Below are 10,619 nucleotides of genomic sequence, written 5' to 3' on the forward strand. Positions count from 1 at the left end.
CCATTCCCTTTCCTGTTTCATCTCACATGCTCTCCCACTTTAACCATGATCTAATCACTGAAAACTCCCAGTCTGCTCCTCCCATCCACTTCACTCTTCTGACCTGTACAACTACATCTCACACTCTAGCAGACATTTTGCTGTAAATTTTTAAATGCAGTTTAAATGTCGCATTAAAAAGAAAACTGAGCTCATGTTTGCTATCCCTGTCCCCCAATTACTCTGCTTGTGTTGCCTATTTATTGAATGGCATCATCGTGCTCTGAGTCACATAAGTTAGAAATCTCTAAATGAATCTTGGTAGCTTCCTTTCTATGATCCATTAGGTGAGCAATAAGCAAGATATGTTTATTTTTACCTTTAAGTGCCCTCAGTTTTCTCTCTACTTTCTACTGCAGTAGCCTCTGGTTTACTATCAGCTCTTGCCTCTCAAATTCTGTACTAATCCTTAGGAAGGGAGGTCACAAAAGTGGATAGAGTCAGTGAACGTGACAGAGGTAGCACAAGGAAACTAGTTGCCTGTTGGCTTCTTCCGGGCATCTGGGAACTATACTGAACCTAGCATACTATCTAGCACATACTCAACACTCAATAGACGTTTGTCAAGGAACTAAATACATCTTGGACTCCTGGGGCAGGTGCTTAGTCCATGAGAGACTGTGATTTAAATGAGTGAGAAAAAGAGGCAGAAAGGATTTTACTAAAATATTTTAGGCTAGTCTTTTATACACCTTCAAAACATTATCCTGAAAATATAAAGAAATTTCATTTGTTAAGACTTTACCAATAACATGGTGTTTAGCATGCTTTTATTCTAAATGTTGGTGCATTGAGCCTGAAGAGTCTTTCATGCCCATAAGAATATTAGAATGCAATTGGCTAACGTTTAAGATGGCATGTCATATATCGCTCATGGATACAATAGTTCTGGATATTTCTAGGGATGGTAGGCACAAACATAGTATTTTAGCACACTTTCTTTAGCGACAACATCAGTGAATAGAGGGAGAATACAGAATTGGGGAAGGAGCAAATATGACTCAATAGTTCTGAACTGCAACCTGGAAATGTCTGTCGCTATGCTTCCCAACTTTTTCATCTGTTTTTTAAATCTCGTATACCTCTTTAAATGCTTTTTTTGGAACAGTGTAGGAAGAGGAACACTTTTCTTCTTTATTTAAAAAATAATTATTATGTTAGAAAACTACTTACCATGTAGGAAACAATAAGCAATTTATGGTCACAAATCTAATGGAAAAATAATTTCTGTTAAGAAATCTTTAGTTCACATATCATTGATTAGCTTAGTAAGACAGGAATTACAGTTACCCAGATGTTGAGTTATTCTCAAGAAACCTTGGCTCTAATTGAAATAATCTATTTTCCAAGTGTGCACATACTTATGTTTGCAGCAGTTGATTGCCTTATAGGTCAGTCTCTTTTGTTGAAGTTGTTGTTGGCATCTTTATTGACATACATAAAGATGAACTCTAAAATATTATAGGACAACACTGACTTGGAGATTTTCTAAAGGAATGATTTGATGTCAATGTAATAATGCAGTACAATTTTTACTAAAAGTATTGATGGTATTTTTTTTTTGCCATCGTAGTTCCAAATGAAACTCCTTTCTGAAAATGTTGTACTATTTCTCTAAAACTTCCTGAATCAACTGGAATATTGTTATTGGACCTAGCATATTAAACTCCTTATTTTGGTTCTGGATAGAAGCCAGACAATAATAATTGTGTCTATGAATTGCCTGGAAGCAGGTGACTCCTCCATCTGGACGATGTCCTCCACTTCACTGAGCAGGATTCTGCTAAAATGCTGTGTTCCTGGCCCCCAGGCAAAGAATACTGGGGAGAGTGAGCAGTCTTGTAGATCCTGGTAATAACTTTCTTTTCCCTTTGGGAGTTAGAGTCCATTTGCATTTTGTGAAGATTTTAAAGTAAAGGCCCAAGATCTGGAAATAGAAATGTGGCTGTTGTCCCATTCAGGCTTTGTTTGCTGTTGAATGTTTCAGGATACTAGAGATTGTTTTCTGGTTGCAATCTATAGAAGTTTTCATAGTTATAGCTTCTTAAAAGATTGTTGGGAAGCCTGTTAATCTACCAGTGTGGATTGCGAATGAGCAAGCAGTGTCGTCCATCTGGGGCTCCTTTTTTGATCCAGTCTAACTCAGCAGTTCCAGCAAATAAACTAGAGTGAGAGACCTCCAAGTTGCCCTGAAACAAGCTATCCATCTTTTTCTTTCCATGTTTGGCTTAATGGGCCATTTCCTAAAATCTTCTGCCCTTTCTCTTCTCTGATCAAAGAACATTACAATCTTGGTCTCGTCTCTCTCTGTGGCTTATATGCTTTCCCTTTGTGTTATTTCTTAATCCAATTGGTTGAAATCACCCAAAATTCACTAGCAGGGCAGTCACTGGTTGCCTTGTAGCCATTACTTGACAAGGCTGTGATTAGTTGGTCCATTTTACACCTGCTTTCCCAGCTGGGCACTGCATTTTGCTTTACAGTGATTTGTATCAGAACTGAAAGGGCACCACTTGCAGAGTGAGCTCACAGTGCCCAGTGACAATGTAAAATTGTACAGATTCTACATTGTGGAGAACTTCCAGCAAGGAGGATTCATTCATTCATTCATTTTTTTTTTTTCTTGCAAGTGTATCTTTCTCCTACCATTGAACTCTTGATAGTTGTCAGCAGACAGCTTTTATCAGAGAAACCAGAATTAAACCCCTCTGTGTTGAGTCTTTATTTAATATTTCATTTGGCTTTGGAGAGATGTATCAGTTAGTGCTAGTTTTTATAGTAAACATAGTCACAAGTGAAGCATTTTTACCCATGAAAATATGCCTTTCAAATAATTCAGAGAATGTATTTGATAATGCCACTTGCATACATTAATTCTCATGCTAAATTAAACACTTTTAAATGGAGAATGCATAGGTAGTTTCCATTCAATGCCTGACGTTTCTGTTATTGCTCACACAGTACTGGCCATAAAGGAATGTTGTGGCAATGCAGAGTGCTTCAAGTTCTTCCTCTCTGAAATCCACTTTATTGCAAGCATTCTCTTTCTTTTTCTAATAATGTTTATTGTAGGCTGATTTACTGAGATTATTTGATGATAAATTGATAGTTGTTTGTAAATGATCCAGAAGACTCTTAGGAATTAGAGTAAGCTCCAACAAGTATTCTAGAAAGTCACTGGTGCCGTGATTGCCATCCCAGTGGGCCATCCCTTGAGCCAGTAATGGATGAATATTTTAGATGACCATTGTGTAGCAATTAGTTTCTCCTCTTCAATTAATTCTTTTAACAAAAGCACCATTAGTGGACCTCTGCAGCGTGTTAATCCAAGAGCCTTAATGACAGACTGAGTAACGTCAAAAAGCTCCTCTCAGTTTGTTTCTATTTAGAAGATAAAAACACACATTTGCCCCAGCTTGCTCTTGTAGAGAATTAAGATGCAAATATTGTGACTACAATTTTTAATATTTTTCCCCTTTGTAATTCAGTCTGAAGAAAGGCCAAATTTCTGTCTTTGTCTCCTGGTCTCTGTCTTGCTCTATCTTTCTCTTTCTATTTCAATAGAAATGAAAAATATTTTCATCCCTTTTACAAGACCAGTTATTTCCTAATAAGCACCATCTTTTTTTTTTTTTTTTCCTTTAAGAATGTCTTCCACTTCTGCACTCTCCTCTCTCCACTCACAGATGTCAGTCTAGTTTAGACCCTCAGCATACGACACTGGTTTTCTGTAAAATTCTCATCCAGCTTGTCTCCCTCCATCCAGATTACCCCATGCATGTTGCCAGACTAATTTATCTTTTTATTCTCCTGCTGAAAACATTGCAGTGGTGTTCTGCTCCTTTGTCTATGAATACTAATTCCTTATCCTGGCACTCAAACACTTCTGCAATCCATCCCCAAACTGTGTTTTCATTTTTCTTTTCATTGGTTCCCTCTAAATATTCTAGACTTGAGAAATATTAGCCTTATATATTCTTAAAATGCATTTGGGTCATTCTGTTTTCAACACTTGAAATGTAGCCTTTCTTTCTCTCTATTAAAACTGTTCAACTCTTGTCATCCTTTCACCCACCACAAATAAGATTTTGTCTATGTCAGCTCTTAGTAATCTCACGTCTTTGAATAGTAACACTTCACCTGTAAAACCTAGTGTCTATGTGTGTGTATGTGTGTGTATGCATGTGTATACTCATGCACTACCCAACAATATCTCTTGTATTTTTGTCTGATTTACTTTACTTTTATTATTCACCTTTTCATCCATATATAATTTGACTCCCAATTAGATTGAATAATCTCTTACAAACAGGAATCTCATCTTAAACCTTGTACCCCCACTACAGCATCTGGTAAGGGACAAGCTTGGAATAGAGGCTCAGTAAATGTATGTTGAACATACTGTTTTTCCGAATTTGAGGAAGTTGATATTTATTGCAACACCAGATAAAGAACTTCTATTAGGCTAAATTAATCCTGAAAGAGTATTCCTTTCTGTGAAGTACCTGGCTATATAAAAAGAGGTAAGTTCATTCATTCTAACAGGGTTTGGGAAGAAAAGTCATACATATCCTCTTTAAAATATCTTCCACAACAATGACTAATCAAAATGAATATTCTTTTAAGACTTTTACAAAAATATGAAATTCTACATAAATTGGACTCTTCTTTGCCAGATTCAGGTTGCCATAGTTATGCATCTTTCAATGAACTTATGATCACATCTCCTGTGGGCATTTTCAATGCTATACCATATAGGTATAATTCGAATTTACTTTTGGAAGTCACTTGCTTTGATATATTTCTGGTTTTCAATGTTTGTCTAATTCCTTCTTTATCATACAAATGCTGAATAAGAGCCTCTGAATAGACGCCTGATTACTTATGTTATTTGTTTATAGAAAAATAGCATCAAAACAAAAACCAAAATGCTTCATCCATTTTATCTCAAACCATGTTTCCTGTGAGTCCTAGATGATGCTATGTCCTGTGATGGTTTCTGTTTTTAGATTTTACTTCGGCTGGAAACATCCACATGAGTTCAACTAAGTTTTCCACACTGCCCCCTAGATTATCCTTGATCTTATACTGGCAACTACTGGTCAAAGCTGCTGCTATCTATGAATATTCTACTTTCTCGTCTTCCTAAGGCCTTTCCTAAAAATAAAGAAAAACAAAAACTGTCTCTGTTATGTTCACTAGTCACATATAACACTTTCTAATGCCTTGGATTGTTAATTTTTCTAAATTCAACTCAAAGTATCTTGGTGTGATGGTTGAGTGTCAATTTGATTGGATTGAAGGATGCAAACACTGTTCCTGGGTGTGTCTGTGAGAGTGTTGCCAAAGGAAATTAACATTTGAGTCAGTGGACTGGGAGAGGCAGACATATCCCTCAATCTGGGTGGGCACCATCTAATCAGCTGCCAGTGTGGCTAGGATAAAAGCAGGCAGAGGAACATGGAAGGACTAGACTGGCTGAGTCTTCTGGCCTCCGTCTTTCTCTTGTGCTGGATGTTTCCTGCCCTTGAACATCAGACTGCAAGTTCTTCAGCTTTTGGACTCCTGGACTTTCATCAGTGGTTTGCCAGGGGTTCTCAGGCCTTTGGCCACAGACTGAAGGCTGCACTGTCGGCTTCCCTACTTTTGAGGTTTTGGGACTCGTACTGACTTCCTGGCTCCTCAGCTTGCCGATGGCCTGTTGTGGGACTTCACCTTGTGATTGTGTGAGTCAATTTGCCTAATAAACTCCCCTTTGTATATTCATCTATCCAGTTAGTTCGGTCCCTTTAGAGAACCCTGAGTAATACACTTGGGACTCAGGACTGGGTCATATTTTGTCATGTATCCATCTCAGGCCCTACTGTTGAGAGTAGGTATTAGATGAAAATGTGTTAACTGATTATTAACATTAGTTAATAATTAGTTAACTGATTAGTTAAAACAGCTAACATTTATTGTATACTTATAATCTTCAAGGCATAATTCTAACCCAATTAATCCTCAGAAAACTCTGAGTTATGTACCTTTACTTACTCCATTTTCATGATGAGGAAACTGAGGCTTGGCGAATTTAAGAGATTTACCCAAGATCATAGAGCTAGTATTGTCTGAATGCCAGGCTGCTCTGTCAGCTGCTGCAGTCTCTGTTGTGCTACAGCTGTGTTACAGCTTCAGAAATTATTCTTTCTTATGCATTTTTTTTCTGCTGTTCTGTTTATACGTGTATTTCAGTTATAGCATTCTACTATATTCAATGCTTTGTAACTGTTAATTGAGCAAAATGTCTAATCTGAGAGCAGTGTTGCATTAAGTATGACTTTCTAACTGAATTGTGGCATTTTGTTTTGGGAATGTGGCAGCACCATTTCATCTATGATGGCAGGTGATGAGGAAAGTGGTCAGACTTTGCATATCCGCAATGTGTGATGTCATATTGCTTGAAATTCTAATTTTGTAGGAAGGAGTTAAAAACTGAATTCAGTAGAGGACCATGTCATGGGGACACGAAAGTTCTGTGCCACTTATATTGTGTGCCTTGATATAATGCTGAGGCTGGAATGCTAAAATTATTTTTCCCAGAGCCCCTTGCAGCTAGCATTCTTGATGCTAATTAAATTCCATCAATCAGATATATTTCTGTGAGTCTTGACTACAGAACCAAATTAGTTTGGAAAAGAGGTGGAGTCAGTAATATCGATTTTCTTTATGCAGATTATGACAACTGTAATGATCAATTTCTCAATCTCTTTGTCAACTTCTGATTCTACAGCTTCCTAGTCAAGGTGAAATTTTCATGGCAGCCCAGTTTGTCAGTGTTCTTCCTGGAAGTTCAGTCTAAAACCTGTTTCTGCAGTCCTTTTAACAATCCTTTTGCTGTTTACTACACTAGAATAAATCCTTTCTGCTTAATCTTAGTAGAGTGAATTTTGTTTTCTGCCAGTGACTCTAACTGATGCAACTGTATCTAACTGATACACTCTCTGTGTTTAAGTGTTAAATATTAAGCCAGCTTTTATAGATGTGTACCTTAGCACGGGGAGGAAGAAACAAATCTTTGCTTTAGAATAAAATGTTTTAGGCATTGGTTATTTATTCCTGTTGGTAATTTTTTTCATTATGCTAATAAAAAACACTTCAAAACAATGTGACTACTTCAGCATTGAGGCTTATTATTTTACTCCATATGTATTTATTGAGTGCCTACGCTGTGTCAGCAACAAGTCCTGGGGAGAGAGACACTGCAAAGAGCACAACAGATGGAGTCTCTCTCCTCACGTGTAATTCACAGTCTTCCCCATCAACTTACAGATTGAATCAACTTCTCATGCTCATTCATGGTTAGGTTGCCAAATCAGTTAAAAGTATTTCAAAAGCTTAAGAGATATTGATAATACCTCAGAATAGAGAGAGCTCATTTTGGCATTTAAATTACTAATTTCAAGGGTGGCCTGCTTACTAATCCATAAAATGGGGATTTATATTTATCTCTTATGATATAAGGATGGTAAAAAATAGCTCATCATGGAGATGATTATGAATCACTTATATGTGGATAAATCAATTTAAAAATATCTATTTGGCTATAATGAGGGGAATTTTAGTCATTTTTAACTCTCAGTACTAGTAATAATATAGAAAACCTGATGAGAAGCAATAAAATCTTTCCTCAATAGTGTGCATTAAAATGAAGCTCAGGTTGTTATTATGCAATGTATATACCACTTAAATCATCCCAGTGCAGGAAAGCTCTATAAAACGGGTCTATCAATTTATCTACAGAATGGCCATATGCGAAAAGAATATAAGGGAACTTTTCCATATGGTGTTGAATTAATTCCAGTTTCAAGAGCAGGAATTCCAAAATGGACTATGCGTACCATTTTGTGTGTTAAATTAGGAAAGAGTGTGTAGATCTTTTCAGAGTATTCTCAGCCCAGAATGATTGAATTATTTATTAAACATTAAACAGTTTTATATGGGAATTGTCAAGCTTGATATTATTTATTAGGTCAGTAGGTCAGTATAGGTCAGCATACATATATATATATATAAAACCACAAAAATTAGAATGCATATTTTGTGTTTATTTTTGTAAAGCAGAAATAGGAAAGTATAACTCTTGGTCTTTCATAGGGGATGAATGTTAAGAGGGAGGAAAGGAGTTAACCTAAGGGTTAAGATCTTCATAGTAAAGCAGAAGATACTTGTGGTTGTCACGAAAGTTGCATATGTGTGTCTATGTGCATCTGTCTGTACGTATATTATTCTTAGGGTGAAGTGAAGGTAGTAAGAACCTAAAGGATAGTAGAAAATTCTCAGCATGGCAGTAGGAAGGGACAAAATAGTGATAGTGTGAAGGACATAAAAGATGGCAATGCAGATCAATAGAGAGAGCTCAAATGTCATAAATAAAAGCATTTTTTCCTTAGGAATCTCTATTGCAAACAAGACACAATGCAATGGCCAAGAAGTTAATGATAAAGGCATCAAATATAGAAAATGGTTCTGAGTTTTAGACAGAATGGTGCAGATCCCCCTTGGTCAGTTTACGCCTCCTTACCAGCCTCAATTTCTCTCAAATAATGGTGCATTTTATGAAGACCTGCACATCTCAGTGGGTATTTAATGTGATACTTAGCCTTGAGATACAACCTGTATTTGTAATGAATGCTGTATGGCTGAGAAGATGTTGTAACATTGAGTCTTATTTCTTTAGAAATCAAATGAACATAAAATATAAGAATATCAAGATGAGAACAAGATATGTGTTTTTACTATTTAATAAAATTTTGTGTATTAATTTTGGAAGATGGTTGAATGGATTAAATAATCAACATTAAAAGATAAAGTACAGTATCTGAAGCTTAGCAGATATTGTATACATCTTAGTAATTGTAGCTATAATTATAAGAAGCATAGCTACAACCCCCTGTTTGCTACGTAGGTTAGTGTCTAAAAACTCTTGGGAAATGCTGAGCCATCCTAAATGTAGCTTTCTGTTTGTATGCCAGAATCCATCACTGAGTTCTTACCTTATTGTATAGAGTCTGATGACAAGCAATAAAAGCTTCTTAGTAACCCAGTTTCTTCAAATTGAGATTCTATTTCTATCCTTTTTTATTCTTTGTACACTAAAATTGGAGTTCAGCTCCAAGGTGGAGTCCTACTACAAGCTGCTGAAAAATCCTTCCTGAATTTCACACCTCGCCTACTTCCAAATTCCCTTGCTCCTGCCTTAGCATCCACATGTCCTAAGCCTGCTCTTGACCTCTTGGGTGACATCTCCTTATTGTCTGAAACTCATATACCACTGTTTTCTCTCTTTCCTGAGAGAAGAATGCAATAAATTGTCATTTTCTGTCATTTGGGAATTTTAGGTTCTCTTTAAGGACCTTTATTTGATTTGCTTCCTGGAAGCATATTTCTTGCATTCACCTCATCTAGACTGCTTTTTACTTTCCATTATGTTAAAAGGAGTGAGATAGAAGTGTCCTCTGGTCATCTAAAGAACCTGTCCATCTCTGTGGTGACCCAGTGACCTTTATAAGACTGAAGAGGTTGCTTTAGAGCTCAATATCCAGGTGGGAATAAAAAGATGTGACATCTAAATGTAGCTTTCTTACTTACACTATCTAGACAGTGAGTTTGATTAAGTGATTTAACTTATCCAAGAGCCTGTTTTCTCATTTCTATACTACATCATGTCATATTATAGCCCATTGTAAAATATACACATATATACTTAAAGTTCAAATCACTTTGATTACTTATATGCTATATTATACAAATTCAATGTATTAGCCTCCAAAAATGACCCAAGGCTACCAACTGGCTAATATCCATCAAATACATCAAATTAATAGATTAGTATTATTCTATCTTCTACTTACTGGTTTTCTAATTATTTGTAATGAACTTTTTATTATTCTGATAATAAAATTAATGTATACTCCTTGTGGGAAAAGTTCAAAGAGAATAAAGAAGAAAAATGTCCTTAAGCTTAGTACCGAGCAATAACCAATGTTAGCAAAGACTTTCACTGATTATCTTTAAGCTGCAAATTTCTACTTGAAGGTTGTAAATGATAGATTCTACTTTGACTTTCATTTATCCTAAGGCTTATTGACTTTTCTCTTGACCTTACCTTTGAATGTTAATTGTTTTTAATGAGAATACCAAATATCAGTAAAATAAACCATTTAGCTATAAGAGTTAATGTAGTTTCAACCTACTATCCCAGTGAATAATGATGGACTTTAGCCATGACATATATTCAGCATAATAAATATAAATACAAGTTATAATAAAATTTCCCAAAAATTACAAAACTAAGAAATATCCTAAATTCAACAATGTTTTTGTTCACTCTTATTTTACACTCTTATTTACGGCAATTCAATATATCATTTGTCTTCCTACTCCTGTCCCCTTTTTGTGCTTTTTAAACACTTATTAATTTATAGTCTTAGCCACACTCCTTCACTTTACAGGGTAAGAAATTAAGACAGTGAAGTTAAGTAACATAAATAGTTAGCAGGACAATAAGAAACAACACAATTCTATTAGTTCTCCATCCA

This window comes from Chlorocebus sabaeus, chromosome 3, assembly GCF_047675955.1.
Source record: "Chlorocebus sabaeus isolate Y175 chromosome 3, mChlSab1.0.hap1, whole genome shotgun sequence".
NCBI classification, from domain to species: Eukaryota; Metazoa; Chordata; class Mammalia; order Primates; family Cercopithecidae; genus Chlorocebus; species Chlorocebus sabaeus.